Source organism: Callorhinus ursinus, unplaced genomic scaffold (assembly GCF_003265705.2).
Source record: "Callorhinus ursinus isolate GAN/ISIS: 27379988/994484 unplaced genomic scaffold, GSC_fseal_2.0 scaffold23, whole genome shotgun sequence".
Taxonomy (NCBI): Eukaryota; Metazoa; Chordata; class Mammalia; order Carnivora; family Otariidae; genus Callorhinus; species Callorhinus ursinus.
The window spans coordinates 14047674-14066781 of NW_027397085.1; the positions used below are offsets into that span (position 1 = coordinate 14047674).

The following is a 19108-nucleotide window of genomic DNA, read 5'->3' on the forward strand; positions in this document are numbered from 1 at the left end:
AAGGAAGGAAGGAAGGAAGGAAGGAAGGAAGGAAGGAAGGAAGGAAGAAAGAAAGAGAAAGAAAGAAAGAAAGAAAGAAAGAAAGAAAGAAAGAAAGAAAGAAAGAAAGAAAGAGAAAGAAAGAAAGAAAGAAAAGAAAAGAAAAGAAAAGAAAAGAAAGAAAAGAAAGAAAAGAAAGAAAGAAAAAAAAAGAAAAAGGAAAAGAAAAGAGAGAGAAAGAAAGAAAGAAACAGAAAGAGTTAAACAGAAAGAGTGAAACAGAAACAACAATCCTTCTGGAAGAACAGGAATTGCAACACAGTAAAGAGAGAAGGATCTACCAAACATACTACAAAAGTGTTTACTTTTGCTTCCTAAATGGCTGATTAAAAAAAATGAATGAAGGGAAAGGAAAAAGGAAAACAATGAATGAAGGAATCATTGAATGAATGAACAGTCCAATCAGTATCTTCAGCTACTGAAATGGGGCACACGGGAGCCCCTGGGTGGCACAGTTGGTTGAGCATCCAACTCTTGATTTCAGCTCAGGTCATGATCTCAGGGTCATGAGATTGAGCCCTGTGTCAGTCTCTGCCCTGGGCGTGGAGCCTGCTTAAGATTCTCTCTCCTCTCCCTCCGCCCCTCTCCCCACTCTCTCTCTCAAAAAAAAGTAAGAAAGGGGGCACATCAAGGCAGCAAAATTTAGCAGTACCTTTTACTGGGAATATCTAACACCCTTTGTTCTAATCCTGCACCCTCTAATCAACTTCCTGGTATTTACTCAGTTTATCATTACACTTTTCTTCATTCATTCATTCATTCATTCAAGTATTTACTGAACACCTACAAATGCCAAGTATCATTCTAGGCACTTCAAACGTATTGATGAACTAAAAAGACAAAAAAATCCCTGCCCTTAGAGAAGTATAATCTAGTGGCGGAGACAGGGAAATAAATGGGTAAACTATACAGTACTTGAGAAGGCAGTAAAGAGGACCAAAAGACAGCTGTAAGAGAAGTCCAGTCCAATAAACCCAAATGTGTGTGTCTCACTGGGAGTTTTTAGTAAAATGGCATTGATAAACTCCTACAAATCTCTTGCCTGTTCAGTGTACACAAGTGTCCCTCATGACTGAGTACTTCCTAACAGGAAAAGTTAAAAAGCTTATCCTAGGGGCGCCTGGGTGGCTCAGGTTAAAGGTCTGCCTTCGGCTCAGGTCATGATTCCAGGGTGCTGGGATCGAGCTCTGCACTGGGCTCCCTGCTCAGCAGGGAGTCTGCTTCTCCCTCTCCCTCTGCCCCTCCACCCGCTCATGGTCTGTCTCTCTCTCTCTCTCAAATAAATAAAACCTTAAAAAAATAAAAAAGCTTACCCTAAACAACAGTGACCCCCAGCAAGATACCGCCAGTCCTGAGGCCTCAACTACTGTCACCATTACCCTCTTTGATATCTCTTTAGTTGAAACAAACAAAAAACCACATCTGTATAAAAACTACTAAAGAGCAGCAATTGTGGTTATTGGCTTTAAAGTTCCTTCTCTTATGTAAAACAAAGAAAAAGGAAGGAAAGGCAGAAAGCTAGATTTTGAGCAAGATACAGTTTGTTGAACTGAAGTAATAACACAGCCTAAATTTATTTTTTTAAGTATAACACCAGTATTTTTTTTTAAAGCTTTTATTTATTTGAGAGAGAGAGAATGAGAGATAGAGAGCACAAGAGGGAAGAGGGTCAGAGGGAGAAGCAGACTCCCTGCTGAGCAGGGAGCCGGATGTGGGACTCGATCCCGGGACTCCAGGATCATGACCTGAGCCGAAGGCAGTCGCTTAACCAACTGAGCCACCCAGGCGCCCAACACAGCCTAAATTTAATAGGCTATAACTGATCGGATTTAAGTTTAGGAGAACCTTTCACTAAGTGTTAAGGGACCATCAGTCCTCTCCAAATATATACAGCTTTGAGGGACAGTTTCCAACTACTGGTCCAGGACATCATGGTCTATAACACACTGTCTTCAAAGAATCTCATTCTAGAGGCTCCTGGGTGGCTCACTCGGTTAAACATCTGCCTTCGGCTCAGGTCCTGATTCCAGGGTCCTGGGATGGAGGGCTCCCTGCTCAGTGGGGGAGTCTGCTTCTCCCTCTCCCTGCCATCCCGCCTACTCGTGCGTGCTTGCGCCATTTATCAATATCAGTTCTCTAAGCAGTAAATATAGTTGACCCTCAAACACTGCCTGTAACTTTTGACTCCCCAAAAGTTTAACTCATAGCCTATTGAGGAGAAACCCTAACAATAACATCAACTGTTGAATAAAAAAATATTTTTTACGTCACGAGTATCATACCCTGTATTCTTACAATGCAGTAAGCTAGAGAAAAGAAAATACTAAGATAATCGTAAGGATGAGAAAATACATTTACAATACTATACTCTTTCAAAAAAATACACCAATAAGTGGACCCAGAGATTTCAAACCCGTATTAGTAAGCGGTCAACTGCATATCTGATTTAAGCATTTTGTTTTACTGACCAAGAAACTGTGTCCCGAAGAGGTTAAGGAGATAAACTGTGACTTCTCTAAAGTCCCAGCCTCATTAGCAACATTTCCAGAACTAGTTTATAAGTCTACTATGCCAACCCAACATTCTACTGACTACCACATTTTTCATTTTGATCACAGTGTTGTCCATTAATACCTCAAGCGATACTAACTGATGTCGTTTGTTTTTTTTGTTTTTAGTTTTAGACTTGAGAACCAAAATACAACATCAAGACTATGGCTCAATTTCCTGCTAAATTATATTACATGAAAACTGAAAACCAAAATTAATGGAGTCAATGAAAATACCACTGGCGGCATTAACAAGGTAAAACTTAGAAGACGTTTTAAATGACTAAAGAATTATTATACAGAATATACAATAAACCCTTATGAATCAACAAAACAAGAAATACAAAAGAATATTGGACAAAGGGTATAAATAGACGATTCATGAACAGAAGAAGCCAAAAGGATAATAAATATCAGAAGGGACGCCTGGATGGCTCGGCTCAGATGGTTAAGCGTCTGCCTTCAGCTCAGGTCATGATCCCACGGTCCTGGAATCGAGCCCCACATCGGGCTCCTGGCTCTGCGGGGAGCCTGCTTCTCCCTCTCCCTCTGCCGCTCCCCCCGCTCATGCTCTCTCTCTCTCTCTCTGTCTCAAATGAATAAATAAAATCTCAAAAAAAAAAAAAAAAGACATGCTACCTTACTGGTTATCACGAATCTAAAAAACAAAGCTATTATTTTACAATCATCGGATTAGCAAAAATTACAAAGTCGAAAAATATTCAACACTAGCAAGAACATATGGAAATAAAGACCCTTAGGCACTGCTGCTAAGAGTATACATTGGTACGACCACTCTGGAGAGCAATCCTGCCATCTCTAATAAAGTTAAGTGTGTGTGTGTATATCCTATGAGCCAGCATTTCCACACTTGGTGCTATAACCAAAGAAACTCCTACCCTGACTTATAGGGAGGAGACAAGGGTAAAGGGGCTTATCTTGGGAGTTGTCTATAATAAGAAATAAGAGACAAGATGTGTCCATCTATAGTGGAATAGATACATCAACTCTATCTTGTAGAATTGGTTTCTTCTGACTGGAAAAGTCTTGCCTCTAGATATCTGCATGTCTTGCTCTTTAACTTCAATTCAGTCTTTGCTCAAGTTATCAATTCATCAAGTAGGTTGTCCCTGACCACCAAATTTAAACTACCTGGCCCTTCAGCCCAGAATCCCTCTGGTCTGGGTATCTTTCTTAATTTTTCTGCATAACACTTTTAACTACATGACATTCTAATATCTATGTGCTTATTGTCCTGACTCCCCCAGTTAGAACTTAAGATCCAGAGACCAGGAACTTCAATTTGCTCAAGGGTGTATTGCCAGAATCTAAAAAAGTATCTGGCACATATGAAAGCAATGACTAAATATTTGTTAAATAAATGAATTCAATCACTAAATCACAATCTCTGCTTATACCTGTGTCAAGTCACAAAAATGAACCCATCTCTGACTTTTCAAGCCCACTCAATCTCACCTCCAGAGTATGCAACAATCCACCTTGTTTCAACTCTCTGGTAATTCAACTTGCATTCACAGTACTCAAGAAGGCGCTTCTACTGGCCAGCCACTACTCTGGGAGATAAAAAAAATAAAATAATACGAGTCTCTGAAGTTCAGTTCGAAAATGGCAGCAGCGGCTGGGTCCTGGGTTTCCGGGCTGCTAGGTCAGTCCACGGCTCAGCTGGGACAGTCCTTGTCAAGTGTCCAGGGCAAGGAGGGCTCTGCACACATGTAGGAAGGCCCTCACCTACTTTGTAGTGCTCCCAGACATGAGAGTAAGCATCTTCCCAAAGTTGCATCACAACAGCACGAGAGATTTGAGTTCACCGCCCAACTCCAAATCCACCTCAGGTTCAAGGTCTTTCCCTGGAAAGATGGTAATCATACTCTATTCCATAACTCAGAAGCCACTTCTGACTGACTGGCTAGGAAGATGAAAAAAGAGAACCCAAACCACTATCCAGTGGGGACCACAGAACTGGTCTGGACCATGACTCTGCTCAGGGACCAGAAAAGTAAACGGAACCTTAAGCTCACCTTCCTTCCTTGTATCAAATGATGACCAGTACACTGATCTTCCATCCCTTTGGTTACAGCAGGAGATGGCTCAATACAGAACGTAGATCAGATCACAAAAAAAACAAAAGAATCTTGGCATTCAACTCTCAAGAGGAAAAAAGATGACAAAGCTGTTTCAGAAGAACTTAAGTGGAAGACGTAACTCAGCCTAAGCAGGCTGGGGAAAGCCTGATGGGGCAGGAAAGGGGGACAAGACAGTGTTTATGCTGGGTCATGAAAGTGGAGAAGGAGTTATCCAAACGAGTATGTTATGGGTGTCTGTCAAACAGATGATGGGTACATTCTAGGCAGAAGACACACAACATATTAATGTCTCAACTTTAAAAAACATTCTAACACTTCTTAAGAATTGCAAATAGTTCAGCATGACAGAATAACATGAGGCAGAAAACAGCAGAAGAAAGTAAAAAGCAGGGGCGCCTGGGTGGCTCAGTCGTTAAGCGTCTGTCTGCCTTCGGCTCAGGTCATGATCCCAGGGTCCTGGGATCGAGTCCCCCATTGGGCTCTGTGCTCAATGGGGAGCCTGCTTCTTCCCTCTCCCTCTGCCTGCTGTGCCCCCTGCTTATGTTCACTCTGTCAAATAAATAAATAAATAAAACCTTAAAAGAAAAAAAAGAAAGAAAGCAAAAAGCAAGCTGGTCCAAATCAATAAGGTCTGTATTTCCTAAATTTGGTAGTCTGGATTTTAATCCTAAAGCTTGAATGTTAAGACTGCAGAAAAAAACACTACAATCTGCCTGTAAAAACAGGAAGACTAAAGAGGAATTGATATCCATTCTTAGGAGAAAGGAAACTATTTAGAATGTTTACACAAAAGTCCAGATAATGATAGTCTGAACCAAGGTGGTTGCTGCAGGTAAAAATGGATGAAAGATGTAGAACAAGATTTGGTAAATGATTAGAAGTCTGGTGGGGGGAGGGCAGGGAGAACAACACTTAAGGGTAATAAGAGGAAAAAGTTAAGATTTAGGGTATCTCCAACTGAATGACAGACAAGGATCACAGGAGGAAGACAGCAACTTCAGAAAGAGTGAGCTTTGTAATTTTTGAGCTAAACTTAAGGTATCTTAAGACAACCCCAACGTGTCAGAGTTGAAGCCTAATCTGTGCTAAAGAGACAAAGATTTGCTAGTCATCAAAATAAAGACAGTGGTTGCAGTCACCAGAGATAAGACGAGGCAAGAGAGCAGAAGACCATGCCTCAGTGTGAAAGGAGCATCTGAAGGGGTTTAAAGAGAGAAAAACACACCAAGGAAAGACTGGCCAAGACACAAGAGGAAAATAAGGAAACCACAGGGTCACAGAAGCGTAAGAGAATTTCAAAGAGTACAACTACTCAAAATGTCAAATGATGAGAAAGATTCTACTAGACTTCACAACAAAGAGATCAATGGTAACCACCACCCATCAACAGTGACTGCAGTGGATTGCCAGACTTCAATATACCGGGGGTGGGGGGGGGTTAATAAGGGGGCAGAGAAAATGAATATATGTAACTCTTCCAGACACTCAAAGGAAATAATTACAGATGAAACTGAAGAGGAATCTACAGTGAAGAGAATGTATTTAAGATAACTGCATTTAAATCTTAATAAGTTAGTGCCACTTAAGAGTAAAAAAAAGAGTAACCAAATGTTATGGACTGAAATGTATTCCCCCAAAATTCACATGTTGGAGCCCAAAACCCCAGAACCCTCAGTATTGGAGGTGAGATTTCTGAAGAAGTGATTAAGTTAAATGAGGTCATCAGAGTGGGACCTAATCCAATATGAGTGGTACTCTAATAAGAAAAAGAGACAGGGGCGCCTGGGTGGCTCAGTCGTTAAGCGTCTGCCTTCAGCTCAGGTCATGATCCCAGGGTCCTGGGATCGAGCCCCGCATCGGGCTCCCTGCTCAGCGGGAAGCCTGCTTCTCCCTCTCCCACTCCCCCTGCTTGTGTTCCCTTTCTCACGCTCTCTGTTAAATAAATAAATAAAATCTTTAAAAAAAAAAAAAAAAGACAGACACCAGAGATTCTAGTGCACAAAGGGGATGGTCATCTATAAGTCAAGGAGAAAAGCCTCAGAGGAAATCACTCCTGCTGGAACCTAGATCTCAGACTTCCAGTTTCCAGAACTGTGAGAAAATAATTTTGCATTGCTTAAGCCACCCAGTCTGTGGTATTCTCTTACAGCAGCCCTAGAAAACTAATATAACACATTGTCCCTGAGGAGAAAAAACTCAGAGCACAACCAGAGATGAACAGACAGAAGTAGACCTGTTTACAGGTGAAAGAGGACAAAAAGTGTTCCCATCAATGTATTTCATTTCCTCTGTGAAGAAGTGACCTCAGCAATGAAAGAGTAAGGACGGAAGGTGGTGGGTTCCTATCGGAAACAGCAGTTACTAGCAACACACAGAATTATTGGGCTGCTTCTCCATTACTCAATGTTTGTTGTGGAATGAATACCTAGCTCTCATTCATGAATACTTTAGTTCCATTTTAATAAAGAAGTAACTAGCAAAAGAAAAGCATTGGGGGGAAAAAAAAACAAAAAAGAAAAGCACTGGAATAAGTCAGAACCTGGGTTATGAATTATGTGACCTCATGCAAGTCACTTACCATTGCTGGGTCTCAGTTTCTTCAACCAGATGTATCAGACTTGATAATCAGCAAAAGATTGCCTCAGATCAAAATAAATGCTATGATTTTTATGCAGGTTTATGCATGACCTCAGTTTTCCAACTTTTTCCAACCAAAGTAGTGTGTCTCAAACTTTAATATAAATTCTTATCTTCTGGAGAGCCTGTTAATATGCGGGTTCTGATTCATTAGGTTTGGGGTTAAGCCTGAGCTTGCGCATTTTGAACAAACACTGAGGTGATGCCATGCACCACATTTTGAGTAGCAAGAGTGCCGAACACTGATCCAGCACAAGCTCTACGAAGCTTTTAATTGTGGGTTTATCTGTAATCAGCCTGATATTTAGAAAACTGAACAACAACGCTCCAGACTCACACCTGCACTAAGTATGTCTTGCCATTCCCTAAAACACTCTGAAATTAACTTGATGACAGCCCTCATTTGATGCAGATAGGAAAAGACAGAAATGAGTAATACTGCAATCAATAACACCGTATTAGGAGAAGCAAGATTAAATACCAATGCACAGAAATAGGTGAAGGGGATTAAGAGGTGCAAACTTCCAGTTATAAAATAAGTAAGTCACAGGGATGAAAAATACAACACAAGAAATATGGTCACTAATACTGTAACAACACTGCATGGTGATAGACAGTAATGACACTTATCATGGTGAGCACAGCATGAAGTACAGAATTGTCAAATCACCATGTTGTACCTGAAATTAATATAACATTGTACGTCAGCTATACTTTGACAACAAATATAAATACAAACGCACACATATATGAACATACATACAACACAAAGGTCAAAATCTAATCATATTACCTTTCTCAAAACACGAATATTTTTATATCTACAAGAACATACTTAGCTCTGGAAAAGTCTTCGGTATATTTTAGTATATGTGCTGCCGAAGCGAGCACAAGTCTTCGGTATGTTTTAACTGCCACATGCCCACAAGGGTTCTTTGGCATTATGGTTTGATCCTGAATGCAAACACATTCTCAATGTCACAAAATTTAAAGACTTTTATACTAATTACCAAATAATCTTCATGTATTTGTTTAGAACCTCCAATCCTATTGCCACGATTGAATTCATTTGTGATGAGAATTTTCTTCTGCTCTAGGAAGTGTAACTAGGACAGACACAGCCCAGCTGACCTAGGGCTATAATATACGGCCACAAACCACTGCTATAATTAAACTGTTTCTACTGTTCCCTATACTAGGTTACAGGAGGAGAAAATTCCACAATCCTTTCACAACCAACAGGGATTTTCATTCTAATTTCAAAGCAATCTTCAGTGATGAAAGATAAAAGAAAAGGCGTCATGCAATGGAAGCCTTATAGTCACTCTGCCCTTAAACCTGAAGCCTCTAAACTGGAGAAGTTTAAAATAAGGTTAAAATGGAGTGAACTCCCTAACCAAGAAAAAAAATTATGGCTGCAAACTGCTCTTACCCTCTTCTGAGGAATAACCAATTCTCAAAGGCACTACACTTCACTACAACCGAGCTCGCTTATATTGGGGTGGGGAGGAGCTAGGTCAATTGCAATCTTGGCACCAGCAGACAATTTACCACTTCTACCTAATTTAGTCAAGTCACTTCCAAATAATACTTTCCTCATTCCCCACTCTGTAACAAAAGAATAAGGAAGAATGGCAAATGCAATGGGCCTCAAAATAGTTTTGCTGAATCACAAATACCCCCAATATAAAGCGGCAGAAGTCCCTGGGCTTGAGCACTGGCGGCCATACCTTAGCAAGCTGCTCCCCTCTGAAAATGTGTAACTTCCTTCACCTGTACATTAAAGGCAAGGGTCTAAGGTTTAATTAAAGCTTTCAGAGTATCGCTATTAGCATCAACGTAATGTATGCAATAACAATTTACACTGGTTTTATACTAAAGATGACCACGTTCTCTCAAAATTTGCACCACCTATCCCCCAAGGGCAAATGCACCACCCTGGCCCGAAACCGCAGCCACAATGGGCACCCTATGCTCTTCTCATCTTGGCACCCAGTCCCTGTCTCCCTGCACCCCGATTCCTCCTCGACCAAGCCTCCCCCGCAACCCCCGGGCTGACTCGGCCAGCCCCCAGCTCCTAGTGGTTCCTAGGGTTACGCAGAGAGCCAACCTGCAGGCCGCCCTCGCCGCGTTCCTGCAATTCCTCGTCTGCGGGTTGACCCACGTTCTTCCCTCGCCTCTCGGGTCTCCGCTGCCCAACCCACACCTCCCTTCCACTCGCGCGCTCTGTGGCTCTCAGGCCTCACCGTTTGGTTCGGTCCGGAATAGCCCAGCTCTCCCGCTTCCACTCCCCAACACGAAGCGAAGTCGGTTGGTCCCGCGCCCCACGCTTCCAATCTACACGCCGCCGCCTACTGATGCCGAAAGCGGCTTCTAGGAACGCGCCATGTTCAGCGTCGCGGCTCCAAACGACGCGGACGCCGGAATACTGCGTCACAGACCCCCGGAACGCGTGGAAGAGGCAAAGTGAGAAGGCGATAGGAGGACCGCAGAAGAGGAGGGTGGGGCTTCCCCTTCGAAACTGAAGGCGCCGGGGGGCTAAATCAGCTGTCTGCACTTGCGCAGTAGAGAGCGCAGAGCCTGGAGTCAGCCAGATCTGTAACCATGGGAACGTTAAGTCTGCGTAGCCCTACTGCCAGAAGGATCGGTTGTGTCCTGGGTTGATTGAATCAGAACCATTTTCTTTCCCAATTCCGGATATCTGTTCTAAACTGTATTGTTTTACGGGTCCGTCTCAGCTGAGGAGAGTTATTAAAATAATCTTATTCTCTCATTGGTCAACCCTCCCGCGAAAATTTGTTTTCGAATTTTTTTTAAAGTCCTACATTTGCTGGGAGCTCTACTCCAGAACTATATAGCAAGAATGGAAAGATTAAAAAGGAAAAGTCCACTTCTGCCCCCCTCTGCTACTAGCTAGCTTAATGACCTAAGTTTTCTTCAGAAAGAGAACTTGTAAAGATATGGTTGAGGGTTCATAAAGAATAATAAAATAATTAACATTTATTGAACATTTAGAATGTGCCAGATACAATTCTAAGATCTTTACATGAATCTCGTATTTATACAAATCCTCAAAACAATCTGTGAGGTGCTTTTTATTATGCCCATTTTATAGATGAAGAAACTGAAGCATAGAGAAGTCAACTAATCTGCCTAACGTCACACAGCTAGTGAGGGGCTTGTTAGGATTTGAACCAGGCAACCATCCATAAAACCTACATTACAAGGGTACTTATTACACAAGGGCTGTTTTAAAAGTAAAAATATAAAAAGTTATCTAAACCACCAAGAAAGGAATGCCTAATCATAATATATGCATATAGAATAAATTACAAATTGGCTGCTAGAAATTATGTTGGCATGTGTTTATTGACATGTTAACACATTCACAATGCATTGGGAAGAGTGGGTTACAAAATAGTAAATAAATACATGCCAAAATGTTAACAAGGTTTGTCACTAGTTGAATGGTATTGTGGGCATGTTTCATTTATTTATTTAACCTGATTGTATCTTCTGATTTTACTGAAAGGTAATACTTGTCAGGTTTTAAATGTTCATAGAATCACATGGGATCTTGTTAAAACCCACAGATCCTGATTTAGGTGGTCTGCGGTGGGGCCTGAGAGTCTTCTGAGTTTCAAGGTAATGCCAGTGCTACTGGTCCATAGGTCACACATTGAGTAACAAGTCAAATAGGAATATGCAATAAATATGTGTGTGTGTGTGTGTGTGCGCGCATGTATACACACATACATACATAAATAACCGAATTTGAATTAAAACAAAGAAATTGGTTTAGAAGAATAGATCTTTTCTATCTGGGAAAATGGATCTTTTGGAAATCTAATAAAAGCTATAACTTAGAAAAATGCACACACACAAATTTTACCTACAATTCCAGGACCCCCAATAAGATGCACTTGGAGGTCCTAGCTTCAGCTATGATGAATGTAATACCTAGTCATACACTTTGTACAGGACAAATATGTACAGCTACATAAATAATCTCATAGTACTGCATTTCATTGCTATAGTCTTATATTCTCAAGGTTCGTTACAGAAAAGGGCAAATATTTAAATTATCATTGGGCCTGTTCAGAATATATTTGAAATATAAGTATGAATTCAGTGTTTTCCTCTCTAAACAGCTAAGAACTGAAAAGAGAAAGCAGAAAGTTGATGAAGCAAATGATAAATGTAAGAAACACTGGCTTCCCTCACCCCTCAATCACAAGTAGTTTCCAAGATGCAAATAAGATTAATAACTATGCAACTCATTTTGTCTCAATAATTATATTATGGTAACTACTATTAAATGTTTCCTATGTGTCAGTTCTAAGTATCTTTTAAGTGTCTAGCATTGAACTGTAAACATTTCATATAATTCATTAATTTTCATCCCACCCTATATGGAGAGTATTCTTTTCCTCATTTTACAGATCAGATGATGTTCATAGGAATTTGTCATTTGTCCACGTTCAAATTCTCACCTGGAAGAACCCAGACTCAAATTTAGTTATCTGCTTTGTAGTTGGTAGGATAAAAGAGATCTGCATCCTAATCCCCAAAACTTGTGAATATATTACTTTTCATGGCAAAGGGACTTTGCAGATATGGCTACATTAAGAATCTTGAGATGGGAAGATTATTCTGGATTATCCTGTGGGCCCAATGTAGTCACAAGGGTGTTTTATAAGAGGGAGGCAGGAGTGTCAGAGAGAGATGTGACCATGGAAGTAGAGGTCAGAGCAATATGAAGCCATGAGTAAAGGAATGCAGGCAGCCTAGAGGAGCTGGGAAAGTCAGATTCTCTCCTAAATTCTGCAAGAAACTCAGTCCTGCAGAGGATTTTAGACTCCTCACCTTCGGAATTTTAAGATGATAAATTTATGTTTTTGTGTGTGTGTGTGTGTTTTTAAGATTTTACTTATTCATTTGACAGAGAGAGACACAGCAAGAGAGGGAACACAAGCAGGGGGAGTGGCAGAGGGAGAAGCAGTCTTCCCCAGGAGCAGGGAGCCCGACGCGGGGCTCAATTCCAGGATCCTGGGATCATGACCTGAGCCGAAGGCAGACGCTTAACGACTGAGCGACGCAGGCGCCCCCAACTGGGTTTTTGTTTTTTTTTTTTAAGATTTTTTTATTTATTCATTCGAGACACAGAGATACAGAGAGAGAGAGAGAGAACATAAGCGGGGGGGGGGGGGAGAAGCAGAGGGAGGGGGAGAAGCAGGCTCCCCACTGAGCAGTGAGCCAGATGCGGGGCTCCATCTCAGGACCCTGGGATGGAGCCCTATGCGGGGCTCGATGCGGGGCTCGATGCGGGGCTCGATGCGGGGCTTGATCCCAGGACGCTGGGATCATGACCTGAGCCGAAGGCAGACGCTTAACCATCTGAGCCACCCAGGAGCCCCAAATTCATGTTGTTTTTAAACTACTTTGTGATAATTTTTTCCAGCAGCAAGAGAGAACTAACATGTGTTCCAAAGTCATAGGCTTTCCAATTTGCTACATTTCACTTAATACTGCAACTTGTGTAAAACTGGGTCTTGGCCAACTCTATAATAGAGCTCTCCTTAGATGCTGATCCATTAACTCATCAGATGCTTACCAGGTTAGGAAAATAAGTCTTTGAGAAACTAATTGATCTGCCCTTGGTAATATAATCTGTAGCAGATTCAGTTTTATTATTTTTTAAAAACCTGAAACAATAAAAATGTCTTTCAATAAAGATCATAAATTATGGTAAGTTTACATAATAGAATACCATCCACTTGTTAAAAATGGTGATGTAGACTTATATTCATTAACATTGAAAGATGTCCTTCATATTTAGTTAGGTAAAAGAAGGAGAAGAGTCTAATATATCCAAAAAAGTCTTAGAAACTATCAATACATTAATGGAAGTTAATTGAGTGGTGGGTTTCATTTTCTAAAAACTTTTTTATTATCTAAACTTTTTTGCAATGTTTAAGTATTACTTTAGTAAATAAGGAAAAATAAATAAAACAACTTCTAGTTTAGAATTGGGATATAAGGATATCCTCTACCTATGGTTTTTTTTTTTACAGTGAAATTAGCATTTTTTTCATTTTCTACTGGTAAGAATAAAGTTGATTCAACTGTTTTAGAAAATAATTTGATAATATATACCCAGACTTAAATGTCCATACAGTTTGACTAAATAATTCCATTCTTGGAAATCTATACTAGGGAAATAATCCAAAGATAGAAAATATTTTTCATGTAGGCACTAAAATGTGTATGGCTCTGTTTTTTACAACAATGGTATGAGAATGATTTAATAAACTCTTATGCATTCACAAGACAAAATCTGCTGCAGCAGCTTTCAATATTAATAAACAAGACAGTATAACAACTTGGGAAAGTGCTTTTCATGTCATTGTATTTTATGAAAAAATAACAGTAAGTTGCAAGACTTCAATTATGTAAAAATATGTGTTGTTAAAACAATAGAAGAAAACCAAATGTCAAAATGTTCATAAAAGTTATCTCAGCATAGAGTGATTACAGGTAAATTTTCTATCTTCTTCCTAGTTTCTGTATTTTCCAAGATTTCTGCAAGTTAGATTTTTGGCTTTGCTATTTAGTTTACAGTGTATGTTGTTTATAATGAAACATATCAGATTGTTATTAAAAGATAAAATTGATTTAGGGCTCCTGGGTGGCCCAGTCAGTTAAGCATCTGCCTCCAGCTCAAGTCATGCCCCTGGGGTCCTGGGATGGAGCCCCAAGCTGGGCCCTCTCATCAGCAGGGAGTCTGCTTCTCCCTCTCCTTCTGTGCACTCTCTTTCTCTCACACTCTCTGAAATAAATAAAAATCTTTTTAAAAAAGTAAAATTGATTTAAATTCTATTTAGAATGACTCAGCTAGTATACGTTGCTTCCCAGCCATCCCACCAGTAATGAGAGCAATTGACTAGAATGCCCACATTCAGCAGAACTAGAGACCAACAGAGTTCACAGATGGCAGCAGGTGTCCTATTGTGGGACTGGCAGAGGCTTCCATTCTCACCTCTGCTGCTTGCTATCTGAAGGACCCTGAGCAAGTACCTTTAATCTTAGTGAGACTCAGTTTCTTCCTATGTAAAACAGGGTAATCATGCTTGCCCTAACAAACTTCCCAGGGGCTCACTGAAAATCAAATTGCGTGAAAAGTACTTCAATGCCCATAAAACATAATATAATGAAATATGATATTTATAAATGTAGAATTAAAATATAAAATAGGCTCTATTATAATTCACAATTAGTATTCTCAGTACAATAATTTATTTTTTGTTGTATTTGTAAAGCTTCAAAAGCTTCATTTTGTAACATGACATTTTATGGTGATGATATGAAAACATTTCTCTGACAGACATTTTTGGGGAAGCAATTATTAGATATTAGCTATTCATTGACAATGCTTAGACTCAGGCTGGTATTAAACAGAGAACTTAATTGTGTTTCTTAATTAGTTTTAATACCTTAAGACAGCATTTATAATGATCTGAAAAAAAATTAGAACATGTGTATAGAAGAATCTTGCCCAAAGTATTCAAGGTATGTAACTTCTTTCACCCAAGTGTCATTACATTTTTCTGTTAAGATTTAGACATCATAGTAGAAATTAAGACACTAGGTATTCTTTGAAATTGTCCGGTTTTGTAATGTAGAATTTCATTTTACCATTTAGATTTGGATATTGGCACAATCATAATGCTCCAGTGTTTTAATCAAATTAAACAGTTGATTTAATTATATTTCAATTTGATTTTGTTTTATCTTGTCCAAGTGAATGATATTCCTTTTTCAAAAGAACACAGTATTTCTGTTAGTGAATCTATGTTAAAAGTGTGAAATTCAAACATTCTTGATGTTTTTATGACATTTCAATACATTAAAAATCTTTAAGGAACTATATTTTTTACAAGAAAATGTTACAACATTTTATTGTTATTCTTTATTATATTTCCTGCCACATTTACAATGTTATTACTTCAGGCATGCTGTGAATTTAAGTGGGCCTCTTCTACCAAAGCAAATGTTATTACAATTCTTCTTCAAGTTATATTACATTAAAAAACAAAAAATATAAGAATGGCAATGAATCCACTGTGCACATCCAAACTGAAAAATGATTATTTGTAATTAACAAAGGAGATAAACATGAACCAGAGAAGCATAAGATTATTTATTATAATTCAAAGCCATTCGTGGCTGCAAAGTTAACTCAAATACATTCCAGCATAAATTCCCAATGCTCATGTCTTTAATGCAGCTCATAACCCAGTGTCACATAATTTTCTAGGACTTATGGATCCATGGTGCACCCAATATTATCTCACTTCTGAATGCCGCCTTGATCCTAACAGGAAAAGAAAATTGGTAAATATGGGCAGAATAATAAGGGATCCCAGTTATGAGAACAAGTTTCTCATACTAGTGACAGTAGCCCTCCCCATCTTCTTTTCTGTAGAAATTCCTCAATCTACTTTATTTTAGTGCGGAAAGTAATGAATCGTTACCTGTGGTGTACACCAGAATTTCCTAGAGGGTTTGTTAAAAATGCATCTGCCAGGGCCCAAACCTACTCTGATCCAAAATGGTCAGGGGAGGGCTTGTAAATGTGAGTTTTCATTATGTGCTGTATTAGTTTGCTTGGGCTGCCATACCAAATACCACAGACTATGATACTGGTGGCTTAAAGAATAGAAATTTATTTTCTCACAGTTTCTAACCTCTAGTTCTCACAGTTCTAGAGGCTAGAAATCGAAGATCTAGGTGTCAGCATGGTTGGTTTCTCCTAAGGCTTCTGTCCTTGGCTTTAGACGCCACCTTCTCCCTGCGTCCCCCTAAGGTCTTCTCTCTTGTGCACACACACCCTCAGTGTTTGGTGTATACAAATTTCCTCCTTTTATAAGGATACCAGTCTTTGGATTAGGGCCGAGCCTAGTGATCTCATTCTGTTTAATCATTTCTTTAAAAGTCCTAACTCCAAATAGGGACACACTGTGAGGTACAAGAGGTTAGGGCTTTAACAGATGGATTTTGGGAGGATACAATTCAGCCCTAACATGTGCTGCAGTATTTCTAATGCAGGTGGTCCAAGAGTCACATATGGACAAACACCAATTTAGATTCTAGGTAAGCTAAATGTACACACTCACCTTAGTCATTTAGTTTTCTGTGCCTTAAAACATGTGGCTTCTTCTAGGAGGGTCTTGCCATTTTACTCCTAAAAAAATAACACTGGGGTTTCCATCCTTGCTGTCTACTCTATTCACTCTTCAGCAAAAGCAAAGGAGACTTAACATTTTGCAGTACCCAATAGTAAACTATGACACGGATTTACCTAGGAGTTTAATGCTAAACCTTTTCTCCCCCCCCCGACTAGTAGAACTATCTCCCCACTCCAAAATTTCAAGCTCTCCCTGGCCTGTCCATATGAATTCTCCTAACAAAAACTGCACCCCTTTCCTTCTGTTGTACCATGTACTTCCATTCACAATGTCTCCTACCTTCATGCTTTCCTCACTTACTGTCTTGCCGTTAGTTACAGCAGAAACGCCAGGGTGTGAGTCACTTCTAGATTTGTGTCCTCGGGTCTCTGATTAGATTATCTCCATCATGGGAGATAATCTTGTCAGACCATGCTACATAAAATAGCCTCTCCCACCCATCCTGTTGATCTCTATCACCTCTGCTTTGCTTTTCCCTGCACACTCATCACCACCTACCGTAATGTCTGTTTTTCCCCATCAGAAAGAAAGTTCCGCTTTGCTTTGCTCAGAGGGTCGAACAGTAACCCAGGAAGATGCGCATGTCCTTGACGTGATCTTGCACTTCTCTTGGGAAGTAAAAGGCAAGATCTTCTGCTGAGAGGGAACTGGGGAGGTGGAAGGGGAAACAAGTCTGAGAAGAATTCAGCAGGTCTAAAGATCTTTTATGGAGACTGGGAGACATTAGAGAAAATTCAAGAAGAGTACTAGACCTAAGAGAGCAAGAGCTAAAAGTGAAGCCCATGAATGTCTCCTACCTACACTATTGTGTGATCTCTGGCAATTCGCAGAGCCGGGAAAGGAGGAGAAAATGCAAAATGGTTATTCTGGTTCCTCAGTGACCACCATTGCTCCCTGGCATAACATTTTAGGCCCTTGGTAGTAAGACCCTATTTACCTTTCCTATTCATTTCTCAGCTATACCAAGTTTCTTTTTCTCCCTTAAACTTCTTTATATCTTGTCTTTGTGACTACAGTTTCCTCTAAATTCCCAAGTTTCCCCTAGCTAATTTTTGTTTGTCCTTTGAAGACTCCACTCAACTATTGTATTTTGAAAATGTTCCCCAACTTCCTCAAATATTAGCCACTGTGCTAATCATCATCATACCTTTTTTTAAAAACCCACAACCTTTGGAATACAGATGTAGGTTCAAGATGCAGCTGTCATTTACTGTGTGATCTTGAGCAAAATATTAAACATTTTTGTCCTTCAGCCTCATCTGTAAAATGGATATAATGATAAGACTTAGTTCAGACAACTGTTTGAAAAGACTAAATGAAATAATGTATCCAAAGTACCTGGCATGTAACAGCAAATATGTTATCATTATAATAACTTGCATGTCTCCCTCTCTTGACAGCAAGTTCCTTAAAAACAGTGGTCATTCATGTTCATCTTTTTATTCCTAATATTTGACACAGTACCTGGAACACAGGCTCTTCAGAATTGTGTAATAAATTAACGATTAATGGAATGAAATAAGTAGTTGAAGATGTTACTAAGGTTATGAGTTTTTTCCTGAGTTAGAATTACAGCAAAGAAAGATCAAGGCTTGGGGATGCACACATACTAGTTGCTCGAGGAAGAGGCAGCTTTGGTAATCCAAACAGAAGAAACTTTCTTCAAGAAAATAGAGCACACATTGGGGCACCTGGGTGGCTCAGTCGTTAAGCGTCTGCCTTCGGCTCAGGTCATGATCCCAGGGTCCTAGGATCGAGCCCCGCGTCGGGCTCCCTGCTCAGCGGGAAGCCTGCTTCTCCCTCTCCCACTCCCCCTGCTTGTGTTCCCTCTCTCGCCCTGTCTCTCTCTGTCAAATAAAGAAATAAAATCTTTAAAAAAAAGAAAATGGAGCACACACTGAAAAATTAAAAACTGAGAGTCGTTACACTGGCAGGCCAAACAGAGGTGGACCTTAGTACACACGGAGCTTACAATCGGATACAGTCCTACCACAAAACCCAATACAAAAACTTATACCCACATTTACAGCGTTTCGGACTTTCTGCCTCTCTCTCAATAAAATAGACTCTGGGAAGAGCAGTTTTTAAATTTAACTTTGAATCTACAGCACCCAGTAGTGTTTAATCGCAGCTGGAGTCCGATAAACGTTTGGGGAATGAATCAATGGCACAAAAGGAAGCAAAGCAACTAGGAGCCCTAGGGGAAGTAAAGATCTGTTACATTCTCGGAGGTCCTCTCCACAACCCAAGCAGCGAAGTCACTCGCGCAAGGGACCAAACTCCTCATCCCAAGATCCTTGGTTCCTCACCCCAGAGTTTGCTGGAAAACGGGAGCGAGGCACAGGATAGAAAGAAACCTTCTTTGGATTTCGTGGGTCCCAGCACCTGGCTTGACGAAACATCCACCACACTCCTAACGGCATGATATAATTTAAACCGCCTCCACGTCTTCGAGAGCACCACCCCAAAACCTCCCGGACCAACTCCGCGCCGACCAGGGCGAGAGGCCCCACCCCAACTCTAAACTAGC

At 40.2% G+C, this 19108-nt stretch overlaps 1 protein-coding gene and 1 long non-coding RNA gene across 4 annotated transcripts in view; both read right to left on the reverse strand.

Annotated features, from left to right (window-relative positions):
• IPO11 (importin 11) overlaps window positions 1–9729 on the reverse strand; it is a 194692-nt gene extending 184963 nt beyond the window's left edge. Inside the window, exon 1 of the mRNA XM_025892346.2 lies at window positions 9577–9729. The gene's annotated coding sequence lies outside the window, so the exon portion shown is untranslated. The remainder of the gene's footprint in view (window positions 1–9576) is intronic.
• Window positions 9730–14692: 4963 nt separating this feature from the next.
• Window positions 14693–19098, reverse strand: LOC112839412 (uncharacterized). 3 transcript variants are annotated; one of them, XR_012382132.1, is made up of 5 exons: window positions 18964–19098; window positions 17726–17837; window positions 17077–17225; window positions 16507–16574; window positions 14693–15704 (listed from the first exon to the last, which is right to left on the reverse strand). It is a non-coding gene; the product is annotated as an uncharacterized lncRNA (long non-coding RNA). The 3 variants fall into 3 exon arrangements; XR_003212193.2 differs by lacking the exon at window positions 17726–17837; XR_012382133.1 differs by lacking the exon at window positions 17726–17837 and having other exon boundaries at window positions 18936–19098.
• Between the last annotated feature and the right edge of the window lie 10 nt (window positions 19099–19108).